At 43.9% G+C, this 23,419-nt stretch overlaps 1 pseudogene; it reads left to right on the top strand.

Annotated features, from left to right (window-relative positions):
* LOC114792986 (zinc finger protein 208-like) overlaps positions 1-17,981 on the top strand; it is a 33,916-nt pseudogene extending 15,935 nt beyond the window's left edge.
* The last annotated feature ends 5,438 nt before the right edge of the window (positions 17,982-23,419 follow it).

The following is a 23,419-nucleotide window of genomic DNA, read 5'->3' as shown; positions in this document are numbered from 1 at the left end:
CACGAATAAAACCAACCCCTTTTGGTGCAGGTCCTCTTTGCGTGTTTTTCTTCTTGAAAGTTGGACAATCCGCGATGAGATGGCCAGTCTCATGGCAGTAAAAACACGCCCGAGACCCCCGTGGTGAACTGGGTGGAGATCTAGAATAAATTCTGCCGCCCCGCACACCTTCTCCATTGTCCTTTTTCCGCGACTGTGAAAACAATTTTGTGTGTTAAAGAGTACTCGTCCGCACACACAGCAGCCTGTGCTAACGTGGAAACCTTCTGGTCATTTAAATGGGTCGCCACAGCTTCAGGAATACAATTCTTAAATTCCTCAAGTAACATTAACTCCTGCAGCTGATCCCATGTAGTTACTTTACTTGACACACACCACCGGTCAAATAAAGTTTCTTTTTCTCTGGCGAATTCAACAAACGTAAGCTGATCAGTTTTTCTAAATTTCCTGAACTTTTGCCTGTACGCCTCAGGCACGAGTTCATACGCATTCATGATGGCAGTTTTTACCAGGGCATAATCACAACTTTGCTGCACAGTGAGAGAAGAGTAAACCTCCTGAGCTTTTCCCACAAGCACACACTGTAACAACAGAGTCCATACGTCCTCAGGCCACTTCAACATGGTCGCCACGCACTCGAAATGGTTAAAATATTTCTCCACTTCCTTTTCAGAAAACGGAGGTACCATTCAAATGTGCCGACCGACATCGAAAGCAGGCGGTGAGGGATTAGACGAGGGTGACGAATGGGCATATTTAGAAGCCAACTCGAGCTCCACACGTTTAATTCTAGTTTGTGTTGACGCTCGCGTTCCCGTTCTTCCCCTTCCCACATTTTAAGCTTTAGCTCATGTTCTAACTTCTGCATCTGGAGCTGATGTTCTCGTTCACGAAGTGCCCGAACTTCCCGTTCAGCCGCATCTCGGCCTCTACACCGCCTGCAGAATGTAATGATTCCTCCACCGAAGGCGGGCTACTGAGCTTAGAAATGGAACCAATGACACCCTGCTCTACCAGGCCGATTTTTACAGCTTTTAAAACAGTATCTTTCAACCGTTTATCTGCACCAGTTATGGGAATTTGGTAAAATTCCGCTACTGCCACTAACTGGTCCTTGGTGAAACTGTCCAAAAGTTCCTCTGACGGACTCTCGGAAAACCCCACGAATTCTTAGGCCATGTTAGACAATTCAACGTCGTAACATCTACCCGATTACTGAAATGGTGCTGATAAAACAAAACTAACTACGCGCCATGACAATACAAAAAAAAATTAAACGAACTGCATGCTGGGTAACAACCACGACCAGCGGTGACCTCGCGTAACCCTGGAAGTCCAGCCCCTAAACCTGCCTACACAACACTGCCTACAGCCTCACTAGTCTTCGAGGAAGTGCCGGTTTTAGGCCACTTTAAACGCGGAACTCGCGGCTTCTCCCACCAGAGATGCCCGACGCGTACTTCTCCCCAGAGTTTTCCCCAAAAATAAGAAAGGCAAAATAACAAAGAAAACAAGAAACAGCGCCCGAAGGAAGGATCGGCGCTCGGCACGACCCAGCAGGACAAGCGTCCTGCTGGGTCGGAGTTTCTAACCGGAGTTTCCGAGTTTAGGCGAGAACGGAGAGCGCAGCGAACTTACCCCGCAGCATATATCACTGAGACATGTGATCAGTGACAGTGATCCCGGACGAGCCCCCATTTGTTACGTCCTGGTCTAGGTCAGGAACGTGAACAATTAGAAAGAGGGAGGGAAACGTCACAACCATTGGAACTAAGTGATTTTTAATAAAACAAAACAATACAAGTCACGCCTTGACACACAGTCAGGCAACGAAAAGCACCGGGTAGACGAAATGTGAACAGGGCATCTGTCCTGTGTATTTTCCCTCTCTCAGTCTCCCTCTCTCCTTCCTTTCCTGTCCTTCTTTTCTGTCCTTTCTCCACGTCGCAGCACGCCGTCTTTAACGGCATCACTCTGATGGGAGCGGCGCAATCAGCGTCAGGTCTGGGAGGAGTTCCGTAAATTACAGGCTCCTCCTACAAAAAAGAAAAACACCAACAAGACAGAACATACAAACCACACATCACATGATCACGGGACGTAACAGTCTAACATGGTGTCCCCTCGTGTTGCTGTTCGGCGCTGCACGGTGTTGGTATGTGTTGGTATACTGATGTGGGTGTGTGCTCTGTTGTTCATGTGACGGAGAAAACAGCTGCAGGGTGGAAGATGACGGCGTTCTTCCCACATTCCCCAGTCAGGCTGGTATCTAATGAAGGTCTGAACAATTCAGATCCTCTAATAATCTATTATCTAACTTCATATTTACTGTAATGTTTAATAGCTTGTTTTAATACAGATGAAACTGATGAAGCAAGGTTGCCCTGGAGCATGGAGGGCTGGAGGAAACGAAAATGAATCACTTCAGGAAAATCGAGTTGCATGTCACTGCTCTCCAGGACAGGAAACGGGGTTCTACTTCCTGTTCTGTGGCGTTTTCCTGCAGGGTCCTGCGTGGGGTCGTTTCTACGCGGATCACGGACAATTCCGAAGAACCGAATCAGAGCCGAACTAACCGCGAACCGGATCGCCGTCCACTGAGCCGAGTCCTGGTGAAAGTGAACAGCCCGCCGCGACCGCGTCTCCCGCTTCTCTTCACGCTGCTCTTCCTGGTGTTTAAAGCCCTTTCAGATACTTCCTGCTCCCCGCTGGGACTTTTACTGGGGTGACCGGGCGACACCTTTCCCTCTCCGGCTTTTCGAGGTGATTAAAACACTCGTATTTATTCGCGCTACGTCGTGTCGCTTCGGGCTCAATTTCTATGATAAATGAGCGGTCAGCAAACACGAACGTCCGGTTTACTTGTTGCGTTTTTCTGAGCGATTTAACGCGCTTTTCTTCACCAGACGCCGCTTTATTCATTTTGACGAGTGCAACACAATATAATTTTTAACAGTAGAATCCGAGTGTGAAAACACTAAGCCACATTAATATATTTTCTTTCACTTTCCTTCACATCTGGTGTCTTTCAGTGTTGATATGCGTCAAATAGTTTAAAAATGGATAAAAATGATCTGCTAAATAACTCAGAATGGTTTCTGCTGCCTTTCACCTTTAGTGCTCACACTGTGTCTATATTTGTTGAGCCTTTTTGAACTCTGACCCACAATCGTATTTAAATATGAAAAGTTGGAGTAAATTATGTCCAACTTCCAACCATCCTAATTGTTGCTGTTGGTGAGTGAAACGTCTCCCACTTTGTCCCAGGTTCCCAGGATGGATCCCAGTCTGTCTCTGTCGTCCACTGACACCAGGACTGTGGTCCAGAACAACACACACGTTCCACTGAAGATGTTATCAGTTGTTCTTACACGACTGGAACACGATAAAACTCTGGAACCAACAGGAAGTGACGAGAAGAACGTCTCCATCTCTTCTGGTGAGTGAAGTAAAATCAGCATCATGAACATGGGTGGTAGTAGCAATATGGGGTAACACACTCGCCTATGAACCAGAAGACCCAGGTTCAAACCCCACTTACTGCCATTGTGTCCCTGAGCAGGACACTTAACCCTGAGTGTCTCCAGGGTGGGACTGTCCCTGTAACTACTGATTGTAAATCGCTCTGGATAAGGGCGTCTGGTAAGTGCTGTAAATGATACGGTATTTCACTAGTGTGTCCCGGTCACACTAGCTACCATATTTGGGTGTTATAATAACCCAAAAATAATCACATCTTATTATGAATAATTATATTTTCTCTTTAACATTGAATTCTATATTCATGCAAATTATTAATTTCATATAGAAGTGAAGTGCTAAATGAATGCTGTAAATGTAATGTGAAAGTGAAGTGTTTGTCATTAAGATACACAGCACACGGAAACACAACAAAATGTGTCCTCTGTATTTAACCATCACCCTTGGTGAGCAGTGGGCACCATGACAGGCGCCCGGTCAGCAGTGTGTGGGGACCTGCAACCTTCTGATTACGGGGCCGCTTCCTTAACCGCTAGGCCACCACTGCCCCAAAATAATTAAAATAAATAAAATGAAAACAATATCATAAATAAGTAGTTGTGACATGTTGTAATAAAGACATAATTAGTTACTTTTAGTCTGTATGGCTAATGCTTGAATGTGAATTATATTTTAATTGGTTTATTTTAACTACAGATGGAAGTAAAATCATCAGAAGACACAAAAACACATCTGAAGACACGTTCCAATTCAAGAGCTTTACACAAGTAGAAACCCTTCAGTCACATCAGACGCTACGTGCTGGAAAGAAGCCCTACCAGTGTGTAGAGTGTGGGAAGAGATTCTCACAAACATCACACATTAAAGACCACCAGAGGATACATACTGGAGAGAAGCCCTACCAGTGTGTAGAGTGTGGGAAGAGATTTTCACAAGCATCAAACCTTAACAGACACCGCATGATCCATACCGGAGAGAAGCCCTACCAGTGTGTAGACTGTGGGACTAGTTTTTCACGATCATCAACCCTTAACAGACACCGCATGATCCATACCGGAGAGAAGCCCTACCAGTGTGGACACTGTGGGAAGAGATTTTCACATGCAGAATCCCTTAAAGTCCACCAGAGGACACATACTGGAGAGAAGCCCTACCAGTGTGTAGAGTGTGGGAAGAGTTTTTCACGTCCATCAAACCTTAAAGTCCACCAGAGGACACATACTGGAGAGAAGCCCTACCAGTGTGTAGAGTGTGGGAAGAGATTTTCAAAAACATATAGCCTTCAAGTCCACCAGAAGATACATACTGGAGAGAAGCCCTACCAGTGTGTAGAGTGTGGGAAGAGATTTTCAAAAACATATAGCCTTCAAGTCCACCAGAAGATACATACTGGAGAGAAGCCCTACCAGTGTGTAGAGTGTGGGAAGAGTTTTTCACAAACAGCACACCTTAAAGTCCACCAGAACCTTCATACCGGAGAGAAGCCCTACCAGTGTGGACACTGTGGGAAGAGGTTTTCACGAGCATCATCTCTTAAAGTCCACCAGAGCATACATACTGGAGAGAAGTCCTACCAGTGTGGACACTGTGGGAAGAGATTTTCACATGCAGCAAACCTTCAGTCCCACCAGAGGACACATACTGGAGAGAAGCCATACCAGTGTGTAGACTGTGGGAAGAGGTTTTCACTAGCATCATCCCTTAAAGTCCACCAGAGGACACATACTGGAGAGAAGCCCTACCAGTGTGTAGACTGTGGGAAGAGGTTTTCACTAGCATCATCCCTTAAAGTCCACCAGAGGATACATACTGGAGAGAAGTCCTACCAGTGTGGACACTGTGGGAAGAGATTTTCACATGCAGCAAACCTTCAGTCCCACCAGAGGACACATACTGGAGAGAAGCCCTACCAGTGTTTAGAGTGTGGGAAGAGTTTTTCACAACCATCACACCTTCAAGTCCACCAGAGGACACATACCGGAGAGAAGCCCTACCAGTGTGTAGAGTGTGGGAAAAGTTTTACACATGCAGCAACCTTTAAAGAACACCAGAGGACACATACTGGAGAGAAGCCCTACCACTGTGTAGAGTGTGGGAAGAGTTTTTCAAACCCATCACACCTTCAAGTTCACCAGAGGACACATACTGGAGAGAAGCCCTACCAGTGTGTAGACTGTGGGAAGAGGTTTTCACAAGCATCATCCCTTAAAGTCCACCAGAGGAAACATACTGGAGAGAAGCCCTACCAGTGTGTAGAGTGTGGGAAGAGTTTTTCACGAGCATCAAACCTTAAAGTCCACCAGAGGAGACATACTGGAGAGAAGCCATACCAGTGTGTAGAGTGTGGGAATAATTTTTCACAAGCATCAAACCTTAAAGTCCACCAGAGGACACATACTCTGAATCCAGGACCATCACCAGGTGGCAAAAAGATCTACAAATAGCCTGAATTTCCAAGAGGGGACAGTCATGTGGTGGACTGGTGACCACTGCATTTTGGTATCAGGGGCAGGACGATCTGTTTGATCTGTGGAGAACGATGTTCAGTATAAAGATCTCCTTTCTGCATCAGAGGGAACGTGAGAGAAAACTCCATCCTCATTTGTTTCTTTCCTGTAACATTGGTATATTTAACATATGATATATCCATATATACAGTAACTGCAATAGTAATCTACCTCTCAGTTGTAGTGCATTTAGTTCAAAACTCACAGTAAATTATGTGGTTTATTTCATCATTATAAATAAAAAAAGAGTAAATACCAAAAGAGAATGCAGGATCAAAGCTGGTCTATTTAACCCAGTCAGTACATGCAGCTAGTAGAACAAAAATAAATTTTCTTTTAGTTATATAGATCTCTTCTTATAGCCCTGCGATATGAAGCACTGATAAGACACAAACTACAGATCCCATAATGCAGTGCTTCGGTTGCTTTGCTGAACACAATCTTTACACCGCAGCTCAATCAGCTACATCTGAATCTGTATAGTTTTCACATTGACGGCAAATGGGTTGTGAAGCAGCTTGAACGCTGTGCGAAGTCGGTGCGTAGTGCGCTCAGTTTGTCAGCAAAGTGCACACTACATTATGAGATTGTGTTCAGCGAGGCAACTGAAGCACTGCATGATGGGATCTGTAGTTTGTGTTATTAGTGCTTCACATCATCTGATGGTTTTGCTCCTGTCCTTAAGAAAGGTAAAATATTTGAAGCCATAAAATCTTGTTCATACAGTAATCACAAGGGGGATAAAGAATGATTCTCATTATCTTATATTAAGTATTTAGCTTTATTAGCATTTTGAGATAAACATTTGAGGAAATATACTTTCATTGAATCCAAGAGACAACTTCTGTAGATCTGTAGTAAACATGGTAAAAGCATCCAGGAGTATTTCAAATTCTATTGTGTGAAAAGTGGCTGTGACCTATTCCTAGTGGGAGATAAATGTGTATTTTGTGGCAGGCTGGTTAAAAATTGTTTAAAAAAAGGGACAAAATATGGGAGAAAATTTATTTTATGTCAAAAATGTATCTAAAATGAACTGATTTGTCCACCGAATTTAAATTAGACATTAGAGCCACAATAAATCACTGTATTTTTACTTTTGATACTAAAGTACATTTGAAGGCAAATACTTTTGTACTTTTACTCAAGTAGAAATTTAAATGGAGGACTTTTATGTTTACTAGAGTTAACTTTTACCCTGTGTAACTCTACTTCTACTCATGTGTACAACAACATATATTTCTTATATAGCCCATAATCACATACAGTATGTCTCAATGGGCTTTGACAGGCCCTACAGTTGACACCCCCCACACTTGACCCTTCTGCACACAAAAAACTCTAGGAGAGAGAAAAAAAGGTCAGAAGAAACGTTAGGAAGGAGTGATACAGAGAGGGACCCCCTTCCAGGGTAGAGTGAGCCTGCAAATGGTGTCAGTGCAGGGCTGGTGATGAAGGCCTATAGTTGTAGAGGTGGAGAAGTCCAAATGTTGTCCAGTGTCATGGTGTACAATATGTGTCCATTATGATGCTACTGGTCAATTTGAAGATCCCTGAAGCTGTAGTTGGAATGGTGGTGGTGGCTGTGGTGACCCTCTGGTTTGTTTCATGCTGAGTCCTCGTTTAGCAGTTGTCAGGAACCAGGATTTATTTGCTGGTCTCTTCACTGGGGTCTGCCGGTAGTCTGGGTGCTTGATTCCGTGTCTCGGAGAAAACAAACAAAAGCAGCGGCAGATGGTGGCATCGTACGACCGATACTGAAATATGTGGTTATGGTGGTATATGGTGCTACAGTGGCAAGTGGAAGTGGAAGACAGCAACTGTATTAATCATTGGTCACTTGGATGAGAAACCGTGGGACAAAGGATGTTTTGCAAGTTTGCAGGGCCGAGTGACCGCGACCTGGAGTGATAACGAACGGATAAGGGGAGGCCTGCAGACGATGAAAAGCAGGAAACCAGCTACCATGACCTCGGCAACAGTGAAGCAGGATATCATACCATATAAGCTAATAATTTATGTCTGCACGTAGGCTTATTTCCTTCTTCACTGTTGCTAAATAAAAGGAGGAGATGCGACTGAGACCGCAGAGTTGTTGGAGTCTCTGATCGCTCTCCTTGCAAGTAAAAAGAACACAAATGCTTCGTGTCTTTCTTCTCTTTATAAGTTAATAAGTGTTGGAACGATGAATAACTCGAACACCTAACTAGGACAGCCTAACTAGGGTGAATTTAACTCTGTCTGTGTCTAACAGGGGGACTGTGTGATAAAGTGGACTTAAGAATTGACACTGTGTCTGGGACTTTAACAGAGAAAACACATTTTTCAGTTTGGATTTAAACACTGAGACTGAGTCTGAGTCCCGGACACTGACCGGCAAGCTGTTCCACAACTGCGGAGCTCTATAGGAGAAGGATCTGCTCCCAGCTGTGCCCTTCTGTACTTTGAGTACCAGTAGTGACCCCGCACCCATTGATCGAAGGGGGCGTGGCGGGTTGTAAAGAACTAAAAGTTCATTCAGGTATTGCAGGGCGAGCCACTACAGTTTGCGTATCGTCCCAACCAGTCCACGGATGACGCCATACCACATCTCCTCCACACAGCACTCACCCACCTGGACACTCGGAAGGGAAATTATGTTAAAATGCTTTTCATTGACTACAGTTCAGCATTTAATCCCTTCCACACTCACCACCAAGCTGGAGCACCTGGGACTCAGCTCATCTCTCTGTCAGTGGATCTCCAACTTCCTAACCGGGAGACCACAGGCTGTAAGGATGGGTGGACATGTCTCTCAGCCTCCATCACCCTCAGCCCGCCAGGGCTGTGTTTTGAGCTCCCTGCTCTACTCTGTACATATACGACTGTACAGCCACTACTAACTCCACCACCATCATCAAGTTTGCTGACGACACTGTCGTGGTGGGCCTGATCTCTGACAACGATGAGACGGCCTACCTGGAGGAGGTTGGAAATCTGGTGAACTGGTGCCAGAGGAACAATCTCCACCTGAACGTCAGCAAGACAAAGGAGTTAATAGTGGACTTCAGTACAAAGCAGTAGAGGACCTACCAGACCCCTGTCATCAACAGGAGCCCAGTGGAGAGAGTGGACAGCTTCCGTTACCTCGGTGTTAACATCACGCAGGACCTGTCATGGTCCTGTCACATCAATACTGTGGTGAAAAGGGCCCGGCAGCGTCTCTACCACCTCAGATGCCTGAGAGACTTCAGACTGCCCTCCAAGGTGCTCAGGAACTTCTACTCCTGCACCATAGAGAGCATCCTGACGGGAAACATCTCAACCTGGTTCGGGAACAGCACCATGAAGGACAGGCGAGCACTACAGAGGGTGGTTCGATCAGCCGAACGAATCATCCGTACCGAGCTCCCTGACCTTCAATCTATCTACAGCAAACGGTGCTGCACCAGGGCCAGGAAGATAGTGAAGGACCTCACCCACCCCAACAATGGACTCTTCTCTTTGCTGCGATCAGGGAAGCGCTTTCGCTCCCTGAAGTCCAACACAGAGAGAATGAGGAGGAGCTTCTTCCCGCAGGCTGTCCGAGCTCTCAACATCAACAGTACATAGAACTCCAGCACTTTCACTTTCACCTCCAATCACTCCGGACTCTTTTGCACAAAATCACTTTGCACAAAATCACTCTGTGCTTTTTACCTCACTGCTCTTTTTTTATGGCTCTTTTTCTCTTTTCTTTAAACATTGTCTGTAACTCATTTGCACACCTTCACCCTACCAGTTACACATATTTTTTGTTAAAGACGTAAAAGTGTAATATTTGGTTATGTTATATTTGAACTAATATTTGCATATTGGTTTATTGTTTACTTGCAACATTTGCAATACTGTGGTCTGGGATGATGTGGTCAAATTTCCTAGTTCTAGTTAGAACTCTGGCTGCAGCATTCTGTACTAGCTGGAGTTTACTCATGCACCTACTAGAGCATCCAGACAATAATGCGTTGCAGTAATCTAACCTTGATGTAATAAATGCATGGACCAACTTTTCTGCATCATGCATTGAAATTATATTTCTTATTTTCGCAATATTTCTAAGATGAAAGAATGCTATCCTAGTGACATTATCTACATGCGAATGGAATGAGAGACCTGCATCGATGAGGAAACCTAGATCCTTTACTTCAGTACTTGGTGAAATAGAAAGGCTATCCAGGGTTATGATGTAGTCAGCCAGCTTACGTCTGGCTGCTTGAGGCCCGATTACAAGAGCTTCTGTCTTATCAGGGCTTAACAGAAGAAAGTTGGTGAGCATCCACTGTCTAATGTCCTTCAGACAATTCTCTATTCTGTTCAGCTGGCATTGCAGATAAATACAACTGTGTTTCGTCAGCGTAGTAGTTCATCCACCACTGCGAACGTGAGGTGTGTTGCATTGCTCGAACTGCTGCTTTATGATTCGTGCCGGACAGAGTGCAGAAGTCTAATCCCGGTTACTTGAGCCGTTGGCAACGACCAGCTTCCAAAACGTTTTTCGTCACGACCCACCTCCTCTATCCAAGCCCAGCACCTATTATTCGACATCTTCGGCGTCTTCCCCAGCTTTATATACGTGCTGGACATGATGTTAACAGTATAGGAAACATGAAGCACATTCGCAGCTGGAGCGACTGCAGGATCTCTGTATGCTTGGCCAAGACCAAAGGCCCGCCCCCTTCCCTATCTGTGATTGGCTACTGATCGCACCCCTTAGATATACTGTCAGATTACTGGACGAACCCAGTTCTTACTTATCTACTTATTTTCACAGCAACGGCGGAAATTTTAAAAACTTTTTACAACCGAAACTGTGACCCTCATTAGACCCATTACAGAAAAAGAGAAACATAAAAACCGCTCGATGTGTTTGATTTTGCACACAACTCTGAAGAGGTAAATGCTACATGCAACAGTCATTTGCATTAAATGTTTTTTGAACTGTCAATTACACAGACGGAACAATTACTATGGGTTAAGTTTCCGCCCGACCCCTTTTTATTAGAGCTGTAATACTCGGATCCTTTTTAGGATTCGGCTCCCTCTGAGTCACTCACTAAACTGATCCGGGTGTGTGAGTCACTTGAGTCAGTATTGGCGCTAACCCGCTCTCTGATCCCAGTCCAGTTGTAGAGGACGTTAACCGCCAGGAGCGCTAACCCACAAGGAGTCCACTAGGAGGATTCAACTTTGCGGGACGTTTGTAAGTTTGTAGGATAGACCTCATTTTTAAGTGTGGTCGTGCAAAGAAACTGGAAGTTATGTCACTTTTATGGTAGTAATTGATGTTTTAATGATTATAAGAAGTATTTCTGTGATGGAGTTTACAATTTAGACATGGTGTAGTTAGGACTCGAAGGATTCGGTTCAATGGAGACCTCTGATTTGTGACTCATGAGTCATTTAAAGGATCCGGGTGATTAACCCGGTTGAGTCATGAATCGCACAGCTCTACTTTTTATATATGCACAGCGTTGCTGCAGATTGGCGCCACTGAAGAGAAAGAGAAAAAAAACAGATGAAATAAGCAAAGCAATGTTGAGAAGAAACCACAGCCATAACATAATATTTAGCCTCTCATGGATGTCAGCTCACGAGGGGTGTTGACCATAATATTTTATTTGTGATCAATGCGTTGTTTCAAATGTATCACAAAAGGTGCAAGAACTTGTTTTAAAGCAAAGTTTTCTTTTGTTTTTGTCAGAGTTAAACCTTGTTCTAACACTTATTAAATAACTGGAGAAGGAAGACACGAAGCAGGTCGAGTTCGTTTACTTGCAAGGAGAGCAATCAGAAACGCACCCACAGGTTGCCTCCAACAGCTCTGTGGTTTCTGACGTGCCTCCTCTTTTTATTCAATACAGGGTGATACATTCAGACGTCAGATGGCTTTGTCCCGAACATAGAAATTCGTAGAACTTCACTGTTGTTTATCTCATGATTGGTGGTCTCCTTCTTTTTCCATCTGCAAGTTCTCCGTTCGCTGTTTTCCCAGATCCCGCCAGGTCTCGGTCACCTCGCCCCGGTGACTTTGTGTTGCAACACTTCTCTTGTTCCTCGGTTTCTCTTCCAAGCAGCTAATGATTAATGCTGATGTCTTTTAGATGTTAACATTACAAATACAGATGTTGGCTAATGTTTAATATAGCTGATGTTTTCCAGAGGTTAACATTCCAAATACAGAAGTAATACTAAAAGATGATTGCATGATATCTTATATACATTTTCCAACAGTTTTCTTTGTGAGCAGTTCTCACGGGTTGTTAAGACCAGAATAAACCCCGTTTTTGACTCTATCTCGTGCCTCCGTCATTCCTTGAGGGGGCTACACTACATGTACGTTATATTTCCAGGCATGGAACATCACGCGAAACCCCAACAGGACAAGCATCTAATAAACACAAATATTTGTATCTAAATCAACACCTCGACTTCGTACATTGCTGTGAGCCCCTGGTTTTTACAATATTTCAAGGGTTCATTCCACGCCTGTGAAAACCTCTTCCTGCACTGGACACACTGGTAGGGCTTCTCCCCGGTGTGGGTTCTCTGGTGCACCTTAAGAAGTGACGAATGGGAAAAGCTCATTCCGCACTCTATACACAGGTAGGGCTTCGTACGGTAAGTACAGTAGCCTCAGTTGCAGTCTGGCCCTTTTATTCTTCCGAATGAATTGCGATAACAGTTTATCAAAAGAAGGCATAAGAGAAACATAGAATCGGGCAAAAGATGTGGAAGTGATTGAAAAAGATTTATGAATTTAGGCAGAACAAGCATTTTAATGACATGTATGCGCCCAATCATAGATATGGGCAAATCACCCCATCGGGCTAGCATCTCTCTCAGTCTGTCCAACAAAGGATCATAATTCAAAGGAGCCCAAACACGTCAAACTTATATCTAATTATATCTAGTTTGCATCCTCTCTTTTTCCTCTCATTAATGCATCTTGCCCAGGGCGGCAAATTTGTTAGGGCCGGCCCTTCCTTTTTCCTCCATTTTCCCACGTGAAGGCAAACAGCCGTCACGACTTCGTCTCCGGTTTCTCTTCATGCTGCTCTTCTTGGTGTTACTTTGCTTGATGATGAAACTGTAGGCTGGGGGAGAAGTATGGAGATGTGGTCTGATTGTTCGAGGTGGGGGAGGGGTGTGGCCTTGTATGTACGCTGGATCTTTGTGTAAACAAGGTCTAACATGGTGTCCCCTTGTGTTGCTGTTCGGAGCTGCACGGTGTTGGTATGTGTTGGTATACTGATGTGGGTGTGTGCTCTGTTGTTCATGTGACAGAGAAAACAGCTGCAGGGTGGAAGATGACGGCGTTCTGCCCACATTCCCCAGTCAGGCTGGTATCTAATGAAGGTCTGAACAATTCAGCTCCTCTAATAATCTATTATCTAACTTCATATTTTACTGTAATGTTTAATAGCTTGTTTTAATACAGATGAAACTGATGAAGCGAGGTTGCCCTGGAGCATGGAGGGCTGGAGGAAACGAAAATGAATCACTTCAGGAAAATCGAGTTGCATGTCACTGCTCTCCAGGACAGGAAACGGGGTTCTACTTCCTGTTCCGTGGCGTTTTCCTGCAGGGTCCTGCGTGGGGTCGTTTCTACGCGGATCACGGACAATTCCGAAGAACCGAATCAGAGCCGAACTAACCGCGAACCGGATCGCCGTCCACTGAGCCGAGTCCTGGTGAAAGTGAACAGCCCGCCGCGACCGCGTCTCCCGCTTCTCTTCACGCTGCTCTTCCTGGTGTTTAAAGCCCTTTCAGATACTTCCTGCTCCCCGCTGGGACTTTTACTGGGGTGACCGGGCGACATCGAGGTGATTAAAACACTCGTTTTTATTCGCGCTACGTCGGCTCGGCTTCGGGCTCAATTTCTATGATTTTAGGTCAGCAAACACGAACGTCCGGTTTACTTGTTGCGTTTTTCTGAGCGATTTAACGCGCTTTTCTTCACCAGACGCCGCTTTATTCTTTTTGACGAGTGCAACACAATATAATTGTTAACAGTAGAATCAGAGTGTGAAAACACTAAGCCACATTAATATATTTTCCTTCACATCTGGTGTCTTTCAGTGTTGATATGCGTCAAATAGTTTAAAAATGGATAAAAATGGTCTGCTAAATAACAATTCAGAATGGTTTCTGCTGCCTTTCACCTTTAGTGCTCACACTGTGTCTATATTTGTTGAGTCTTTTCGAACTCTGACCCACAATCGTATTTAAATACGAAAAGTCGGAGTAAATTATGTCCAACTTCCAACCACCCTAATTGTTGCTGTTGGTGAGTGAAACGTCTCCCACTTTGTCCCAGGTTCCCAGGATGGATCCCAGTCTGTCTCTGTCGTCCACTGAGACCAGGACTGTGGTCCAGAACAACACACACGTTCCACTGAAGATGTTATCAGTTGTTCTTACACGACTGGAACACGATAAAACTCTGGAACCAACAGGAAGTGACGAGAAGAACGTCTCCATCTCTTCTGGTGAGTGAAGTAAAATCAGCATCATGAACATGGGTGGTAGCAGCAATATGAGGTAACACACTCGCCTATGAACCAGAAGACCCAGGTTCAAACCCCACTTACTGCCATTGTGTCCCTGAGCAGGACACTTAACCCTGAGTGTCTCCAGGGTGGGACTGTCCCTGAAACTACTGATTGTAAGTCGCTGTGGATAAGGGCGTCTGGTAAATGCTGTAAATGTAAATGATACGGTATTTCACTAGTGTGTCCCGGTCACACGAGCTACCATATTTGGGTGTTATATTAACCCAAAAATAATCACATCTTATTATGAATAATTATATTTTCTCTTTAACATTGAATTGTATATTCATGCAAATGATTAATTTCATATAGAAGTGAAGTGCTAAATGAATGCTGTAAATGTAATGTGAAAGTGAAGTGTTTGTCATTAAGATACACAGCACATGGGGACACAACAAATTGTGTCCTCTGTATTTAACCATCACCCTTGGTGAGCAGTGGGCACCATAACAGGCGCCCGGTGAGCAGTGTGTGGGGACCTGCAACCTTCTGATTACGGGGCCACTTCCTTAACCGCTAGGCCACCACTGCCCCAAAATAATTGAAATAAATAAAATGAATACAATATCATAAATAAGTAGTTGTGACATGTTGTAATAAAGACATAATTAGTTACTTTTAGTCTATATGGTTATATGCTATATGCTTGAATGTGAATTATATTTTAATGGGTTTATTTTAACTACAGATGGAAGTAAAATCATCAGAAGACACAAAAACACATCTGAAGACACGTTCCAATTCAAGAGCTTTACACAAGTAGAAACCCTTCAGTCACATCAGACGCTACGTGCTGGAAAGAAGCCCCACCAGTGTGTAGAGTGTGGGAAGAGATTCTCACAAACATCACACCTTAAAGACCACCAGAGGATACATACTGGAGAGAAGTCCTACCAGTGTGTAGAGTGTGGGAAGAGATTTTCACAAGCATCAACCCTTCAGTCCCACCAGATGATACACACTGGAGAGAAGCCCTACCAGTGTGTAGACTGTGGGACTAGTTTTTCACGATCATCAACCCTTAACAGACACCGCATGATCCATACCGGAGAGAAGCCCTACCAGTGTGTAGACTGTGGGAAGAGATTTTCACATGCAGAATCCCTTAAAGTCCACCAGAGGACACATACTGGAGAGAAGCCCTACCAGTGTGTAGAGTGTGGGAAGAGTTTTTCACGACCATCAAACCTTAAAGTCCACCAGAGGACACATACTGGAGAGAAGCCCTACCAGTGTGTAGAGTGTGGGAAGAGATTTTCAAAAACATATAGCCTTCAAGTCCACCAGAAGATACATACTGGAGAGAAGCCCTACCAGTGTGTAGAGTGTGGGAAGAGTTTTCACAAACAGCACACCTTAAAGTCCACCAGAAGATACATACTAGAGAGAAGCCCTACCAGTGTGTAGAGTGTGGGAAGAGTTTTTCACAAACAGCACACCTTAAAGTCCACCAGAACCTTCATACCGGAGAGAAGCCCTACCAGTGTGGACACTGTGGGAAGAGGTTTTCACGAGCATCATCCCTTAAAGTCCACCAGAGCATACATACTGGAGAGAAGTCCTACCAGTGTGGACACTGTGGGAAGAGATTTTCACATGCAGCAAACCTTCAGTCCCACCAGAGGACACATACTGGAGAGAAGCCATACCATTGTTTAGAGTGTGGGAAGAGGTTTTCACTAGCATCATCCCTTAAAGTCCACCAGAGGACACATACTGGAGAGAAGCCCTACCAGTGTGTAGACTGTGGGAAGAGGTTTTCACTAGCGTCATCCCTTAAAGTCCACCAGAGGATACATACTGGAGAGAAGTCCTACCAGTGTGGACACTGTGGGAAGAGATTTTCACATGCAGCAAACTTTCAGTCCCACCAGAGGACACATACTGGAGAGAAGCCCTACCAGTGTTTAGAGTGTGGGAAGAGTTTTTCACAACCATCACACCTTCAAGTCCACCAGAGGACACATACTGGAGAGAAGCCCTACCAGTGTGTAGAGTGTGGGAAAAGTTTTACACATGCAGCAACCTTTAAAGAACACCAGAGGACACATACTGGAGAGAAGCCCTACCACTGTGTAGAGTGTGGGAAGAGTTTTTCAAACCCATCACACCTTCAAGTTCACCAGAGGACACATACTGGAGAGAAGCCCTACCAGTGTGTAGACTGTGGGAAGAGGTTTTCACTAGCATCAAACCTTAAAGTCCACCAGAGGAGACATACTGGAGAGAAGCCCTACCAGTGTGTAGAGTGTGGGAAGAGTTTTTCACGAGCATCAAACCTTAAAGACCACCAGAGGAGACATACTCTGAATCCAGGACCATCACCACATGGCAAAAAGATCTACAAATAGCCTGAATTTCCAAGAGGGGACAGTCATGTGGTGGACTGGTGACCACTGCATTTTGGTATCAGGGGCAGGACGATCTGTTTGATCTGTGGAGAACGATGTTCAGTATAAAGATCTCCTTTCTGCATCAGAGGGAACGTGAGAGAAAACTCCAATCTCATTTGTTTCTTCCTGTAACATTGGTATATTTAACATATGATATATCCATATATACAGTAACTGCAATAGTAATCTACCTCTCAGTTGTAGTGCATTTAGTTCAAAACTCACAGTAAATTATGTGGTTCATTTCATCATTATAAATAAAAAAAGAGTAAATACCAAAAGAGTATGCAGGATCAAAGCTGGTCTATTTAACCCAGTCAGTACATGCAGCTAGTAGAACAAAAAATATTTTCTTTTAGTTATATAGATCTCTTCTTATGGCCCTGCGATATGAAGCACTGATAAGACACAAACTACAGATCCCATAATGCAGTGCTTCGGTTGCTTTGCTGAACACAATCTTTACACCGCATCTATAAAATCTTGTTCATACAGTAATCACAAGTGGGATAAAGAATGATTCTCATTATCTTATATTAAGTATTTAGCTTTATTAGCATTTTGAGATAAACATTTGAGAAAATATAATTTCATTCAAGAGACAACTTTTAAAGATCTGTAGTAAACATGGTAAAAGCATCCAGGAGTATTTCAAATTCTATTGTGTGAAAAGTGGCTGTGACCTATTCCTACTGGGAGATAAATGTGTATTTTGTGGCAGGCTGGTTAAAAATTGTTTAAAAAAAGGGACAAAATATGGGAGAAAACGCAACTATCTGAATCTGTAAAACAGGACGGTTATTGCCAGTGGAGTGGCAGGATCCATCTCCAGACAAATGCCATTTGGACAAAAGAGGTGGTTTTCTAAGGTGGCACAAGTGAACATTCAGGAGTGGAGAATGTTCACAGCTGAAGCTATCTGTGGTGAGACCACAGGGATGTGAAGTACTGCACTGTACCGTCTGGTTTTCAGATTGGATCAGCTTTTCCATTTCAATCACAGAAACATTTTTCAATGGCAATAAATTCATCTGGCAAACTAAGCACGAACAATCGATCGGTGATCGTCTCGACATCAAGTTACGCTCCGACTGTCATGTGACACGAAGACGACGGCCATGTTGCGGGTCGACCGGTGACCTGCGTGTCCATGTGTTTGTGTTTCCTGCAGATTTTAATGGCATCAGATTCATCCATTTCAAGAATTTGTAAACACCATATTACTGCTGTATTTACAGAATAAGGACGATAGTAAATTACAGAAAGATAACTACTGACTGCAGGTCACTCTGGATAAGGTTTAAAAAACTCATTTAGAACATGTGAAATAATTACCGTGTTTGCTGACTGCTAATTAGTCACCCGACTAAAATGATAGAAATAAAGCCCAAACCCAGCGAGATTTACAGCTCTGACGTGCAGTAGTGAATAGTAATGAAGTAAATATAATTTGGTACTGTTCTTGAGTAGTTTTTTTTTTTTTTTTATGTGTATCTACTTACGTAGTATTTACGATGCTGGTGACACGGTGAAACGTGTCCTCTGTGTTTAACCATCACCCTTGGTGAGCAGTGGGCAGCCATGGCAGGGGCCGAGGAGCAGCGTGTGGGGACGGTGCTTTGCTCAGTGGCACCTGGGCAGATCAGGATTCGAAACGGCAAACTTTTGATTATGGGGCTGCTAGGCCACCACTGCCTCAGTACGATGTAATTTGAGTGGAGTTGTGCTCGTACCCAGCTCCACTAAACCAAACTTGCAGACAGATTTTCAGTTATTTTTCAAAAGTCTTCTGGAGTTTCAGCAAGACCACATATGAACCACAGATATTGTGAAGGAAGATGTATGTAAGCGTAGGTCTTTCATGTATTGTTGTGCGTGAATTCACCAACAGCCAGCCTCTGTTATTGCATGTGAAAATGCAGGGCCTGCAAAAAGCTACCTCGCACTTGCAACGTGAGGAGCACAAGGCTCACCATATATGGAGGTGTCCTTCACCCTTACCTCTGTGGAATGTGTGTGCTTTTATTCTGTGCCAGGCACGAGCAGACACTGGTGTCATTGTTGTGAAATCACTTACTTGGCAAGAAGGTGTGGAAGGAAAATTTAGTAGGCCCAGACACTCCACGAAATTTAGTAGGCCAGACTCTCCACGTGTTTCACCTTTGGTCATGGAACAGTCAGAAGACAACTGTGTATCTTAGGTCTGACCTTGTTGATGCAAAAGTTTGACGCAAAAACTAGACATAAACTGATAAAAGAAAGGTTCTGTGACGTTGATGGGCGCCACTGTCCAAAGTGGTGCGAGCTTGCTTTTCGACCTTGTACACCCCAGATGTATAAATGCTTGTGAACTGTAATCAAGCGGGGGGGATGTTCTCTTGTGGGTCCCCCCTTGCACGGTAAAATAAACTTGGATAATCAATTCAGTTGACTTCCTTTATTGCAGCTCCCCAGACGGCAGAATTTCCACCACAAGGCTATATATGCTCATCTATATGCTTATAGCGAGCTCACCGTGCGCATGTCAATATACTTGCTTAAATTCAACTGTCATCTAATGAATTTTGTTTATGTTATATGAAGTGTTATATGATATAATTATCACCCAAAAGTATTATATTGTGAATACAGTAAAATATGGAAATCAAAATGTCCATTAGTACATTAAAAACTCTGAATATCGGCGAGTGCTCAGTAACTCAACCTCAGAACTAGCATTCAGGTTCAGCTTCCAGGGACTGTGTCCCAAGTTATTTTATGTCAAAAATGTATCTAAAATGAACTGATTTGTCCACCGAATTTAAATTAGACATTAGAGCCACAATAAATCACTGTACTTTTACTTTTGATACTAAAGTACATTTGAAGGCAAATACTTTTGTACTTTTACTCAAGTAGAAATTTAAATCGAGGACTTTTATGTTTACTAGAGTTAACTTTTACCCTGTGTAACTCTACTTCTACTCATGTGTACAACAACATATATTTCTTATATCATCCCATATGATATATCCCATCTTATATCAGTCCATAATCACATACAGTATGTCTCAATGGGCTTTGACAGGCCGTACAGTTGACACCCAACACACTTGACCCTTCTGCACACAAGAAAACTCTAGGAGAGAGAAAAAAGGTCAGAAGAAACGTTGGGAAGGAGTGATACAGAGAGGGACCCCCTTCCAGGGTAGAGTGAGCCTGAAAATTTCTTAAGATTTTAGCACACAACACTGAAGAGGTAAATGCTACACGCAAGTCATTTGCATTAAATGTTCTTTGAACTGTCAATCCAGTTTACTGTTTTTCCGCCATCTAGTGGTGAAACACAGACGGAACAATTATTATGGGTTAAGGTTCCGCCCGACCCCTTTTTATATATGCACAGCTTTGCTGCAGATTGGCGCCACTGAAGAGAAAGAAAAGATAAAAAAAAAACAGAAGGAATAAGCAAAGCAATGTTGAGAAGATGTTGAGAAGAAACCACAGCCATAACATAATATTTAGCCTCTCACGGATGTCAGCTCACGAGGGGTGTTGACCGTAATATTTTATTTGTGATCAACAGTGTTGGTGCTAGTTACTCCAAAAAGTAATAGATTACATATTACATATTACTCTCAAAAATAGTAATGCCTTACTTTACTCTATTACTCCCTGGAGAAAGTAACTAGTTATATTACTAGTTACTGGTAGTAGCCTAGTGGGTAACACACTCGCCTATGAACCAGAAGACCCGGGTTCGAATCCCACTTACTACCATTGTGTCCCTGAGCAATACTGATTGTAAGTCGCTCTGGATAAGGGCGTCTGATAAATGCTGTAAATGTATTACTAGTTACATTTTTTTCTTAATTACTCTATAATTGCCTGAGATGCATCAGATGGAGGGAGAACATACAAAGGAGGAATGTTCTTTAGGGTCTTTATTACACCAACAACAGACTGGCACTGTCTAGCACAAATAACTACAAACAACTGTACTTGTGCAATCGGTCCCTGCTGTCGGTATTTTGCAGATTATCTTTAGAAAAGACAGCGATTCGACGGTAGAAAGAGGTTACATTTCTTCTAGTTCGTACGAGGCAACAAGCTTGATGACTGAATCTCCTCCCGTCGAAACTAGCTTTCTGTTGCTGGGAACCTTCCTCTGAAAAAGAGCTTGCCGTTGTTGACGCTTCCATTTTTCCCATCTGTCTTTGCGGGTGCCGCGCTGCTGCCGGGTGTCGACCAATCGGTGATGGTAAATGATCCCTCGTGCCAAACCCAGACCAATCACTGTTCCGTTCACGCCCCCCGCCCCGCCCCTTCTGTTCTCTGTGTTGTGTGCCTTATGTGTGATGAAGGTGCTCCTGGCAAATGTAACGCAAGTAACTAGCTCGGGAAAACTGTAATAGTAGCCTAGTGGTGGTAGTAGCCTAGTGGGTAACACACTCGAACCAGAAGACCCGGGTTCGATTCCCACTTACTACCATTGTGTCCCTGAGTAAGACACTTAACCCTAAATTGCTCCAGGGAGACTGTCCCTGTAACTTCCGATTGTAAGTCGCTCTGGATAAGGGCGTCTGATAAATGCTGTAAATGTAAATGTAATATTACAATTTTCAGACGAGTAATGCCTTACACTACTAGTTACTGAAAAAAGTAATATACTTACAGTAACGGGCGTTACACCCAACACTGGTGATCAATGCGTTGTTTCAAATGTATGAGAAAAGGTGCAAGAACTTGTTTTAATGCAAAGTTTTCTTTGTGAGCAGTTCTCACGGGTTGTTAAGACCAGAATAAACCCCGTTTTTGACTCTATCTCGTGCCTCCGTCATTCCTTGAGGGGGCTACACTACATGTACGTTATATTTCCAGGCATGGAACATCACGCGAAACCCCAACAGGACAAGCATCTAATAAACACAAATATTTTTATCTAAATCAACACCTCGACTTCGTACATTGCTGTGAGCCCCTGGTTTTTACAATATTTCATGGGTTCATTCCACAGATGCCGGTCTTGCCTTTTTTCACCGAAGCGTGTCGTACCGGCAAACGCCAGAACACAAATCAAGCAACACCATATATCTGCGTAACGTCCAGTAGGTCAAAAGTTCTGACATCTTCACGTGTCTACGCTGTAGCGCTTGTCCCTGCTATGTTTCTTCTGGTGTGCTTTATGGCTTGACGCCTGTGAAAACCTCTTCCCGCACTGGACACACTGGTAGGGCTTCTCCCCGGTGTGGGTCCTCTGGTGCGCTAGAAGGGTTGACGCCTGTGAAAAGCCCTTCCCGCACTCCGCACACACGTACGGCTTCTCTCCGGTGTGGGTCCTCTGGTGCACTTTATGGGATAGCGCTTGTGAAAAGCCCTTCCCGCACTCCGCACACACGTACGGTTTCTCTCCGGTGTGGGTCCTCTGGTGACCATTAAGATGGGACTCTCGTGAAAAACTCTTGCCACATGCCGTACAGGCGTAGGGCTTCTCTCCAGTATGGATCATGCGGTGTCTGTTAAGGTGCGACGTTCTCGAGAATCTCATCCCGCACTCTACACACTGGTACGGTTTTTCTCCAGAATGTACGCGCTGGTGTCCTCTGAGGACTGACGCATCTGAGAACCTCTTCCCACACTCTACACAGTGGTAGGGCTTCTCTCCTGTATGTATCCGCCGGTGCACCTTAAGATGTGACGTATGGGAAAAGCTCATTCCGCACTCTATACACAGGTAGGGCTTCTTTCCGGTGTGTGTCCCCTGATGTAGTTTAAGGTCTGCTGATCGTGAAAATCTCTTTCCGCACTGTCCACACTGGTAGGGCTTCTCTCCGGTATGGATCATGCGGTGTCTGTTAAGGTGTGATGTTTGTGAGAATCTCTTCCCACACTCTACACACTGGTAGGGCTTCTCTCCAGCACGTAGCGTCTGATGTGACTGAAGGGTTTCTACTTGTCTAAAGCTCTTGAATCGGAACGTGTCTTCAGATGTGTTTTTGTGTCTTCTGATGATTTTACTTCCATCTGTAGTTGAAATAAACCAATTAAAATATAATTCACATTCAATCAATAACCATACAGACTAAAAGTAACTAATTATGTCTTTATTACAACATGTAACAACTACTTATTTATGATATTGTATTTCTGAAATAAAATTTCAATTGTAATATGTTAATATTCTTATGAATGGAAAGTTCAATTTAGCTGAAATGATGTACACAATTCAAAAAATATCAGAATTTTAATAAACTGCTAGATGTTAATTTTACTTCACTCACCAGAAGAGATGGAGATGTTCTTCTCGTCACTTCCTGTTGGTTCCAGAGTTTTTTCGTGTTCCAGTCGTGTAAGAACAACTGATAACATCTTCAGTGGAACGTGTGTGTTGTTCTGGACCACAGTCCTGGTCTCAGTGGACGACAGAGACAGACTGGGATCCATCCTGGGAACCTGGGACAAAGTGGGAGACGTTTCACTCACCAACAGC

Source organism: Denticeps clupeoides, chromosome 1 (genome assembly GCF_900700375.1).
Source record: "Denticeps clupeoides chromosome 1, fDenClu1.1, whole genome shotgun sequence".
NCBI lineage: Eukaryota > Metazoa > Chordata > Actinopteri > Clupeiformes > Denticipitidae > Denticeps > Denticeps clupeoides.
This window is presented reverse-complemented; position numbering and strand designations above follow the sequence as displayed.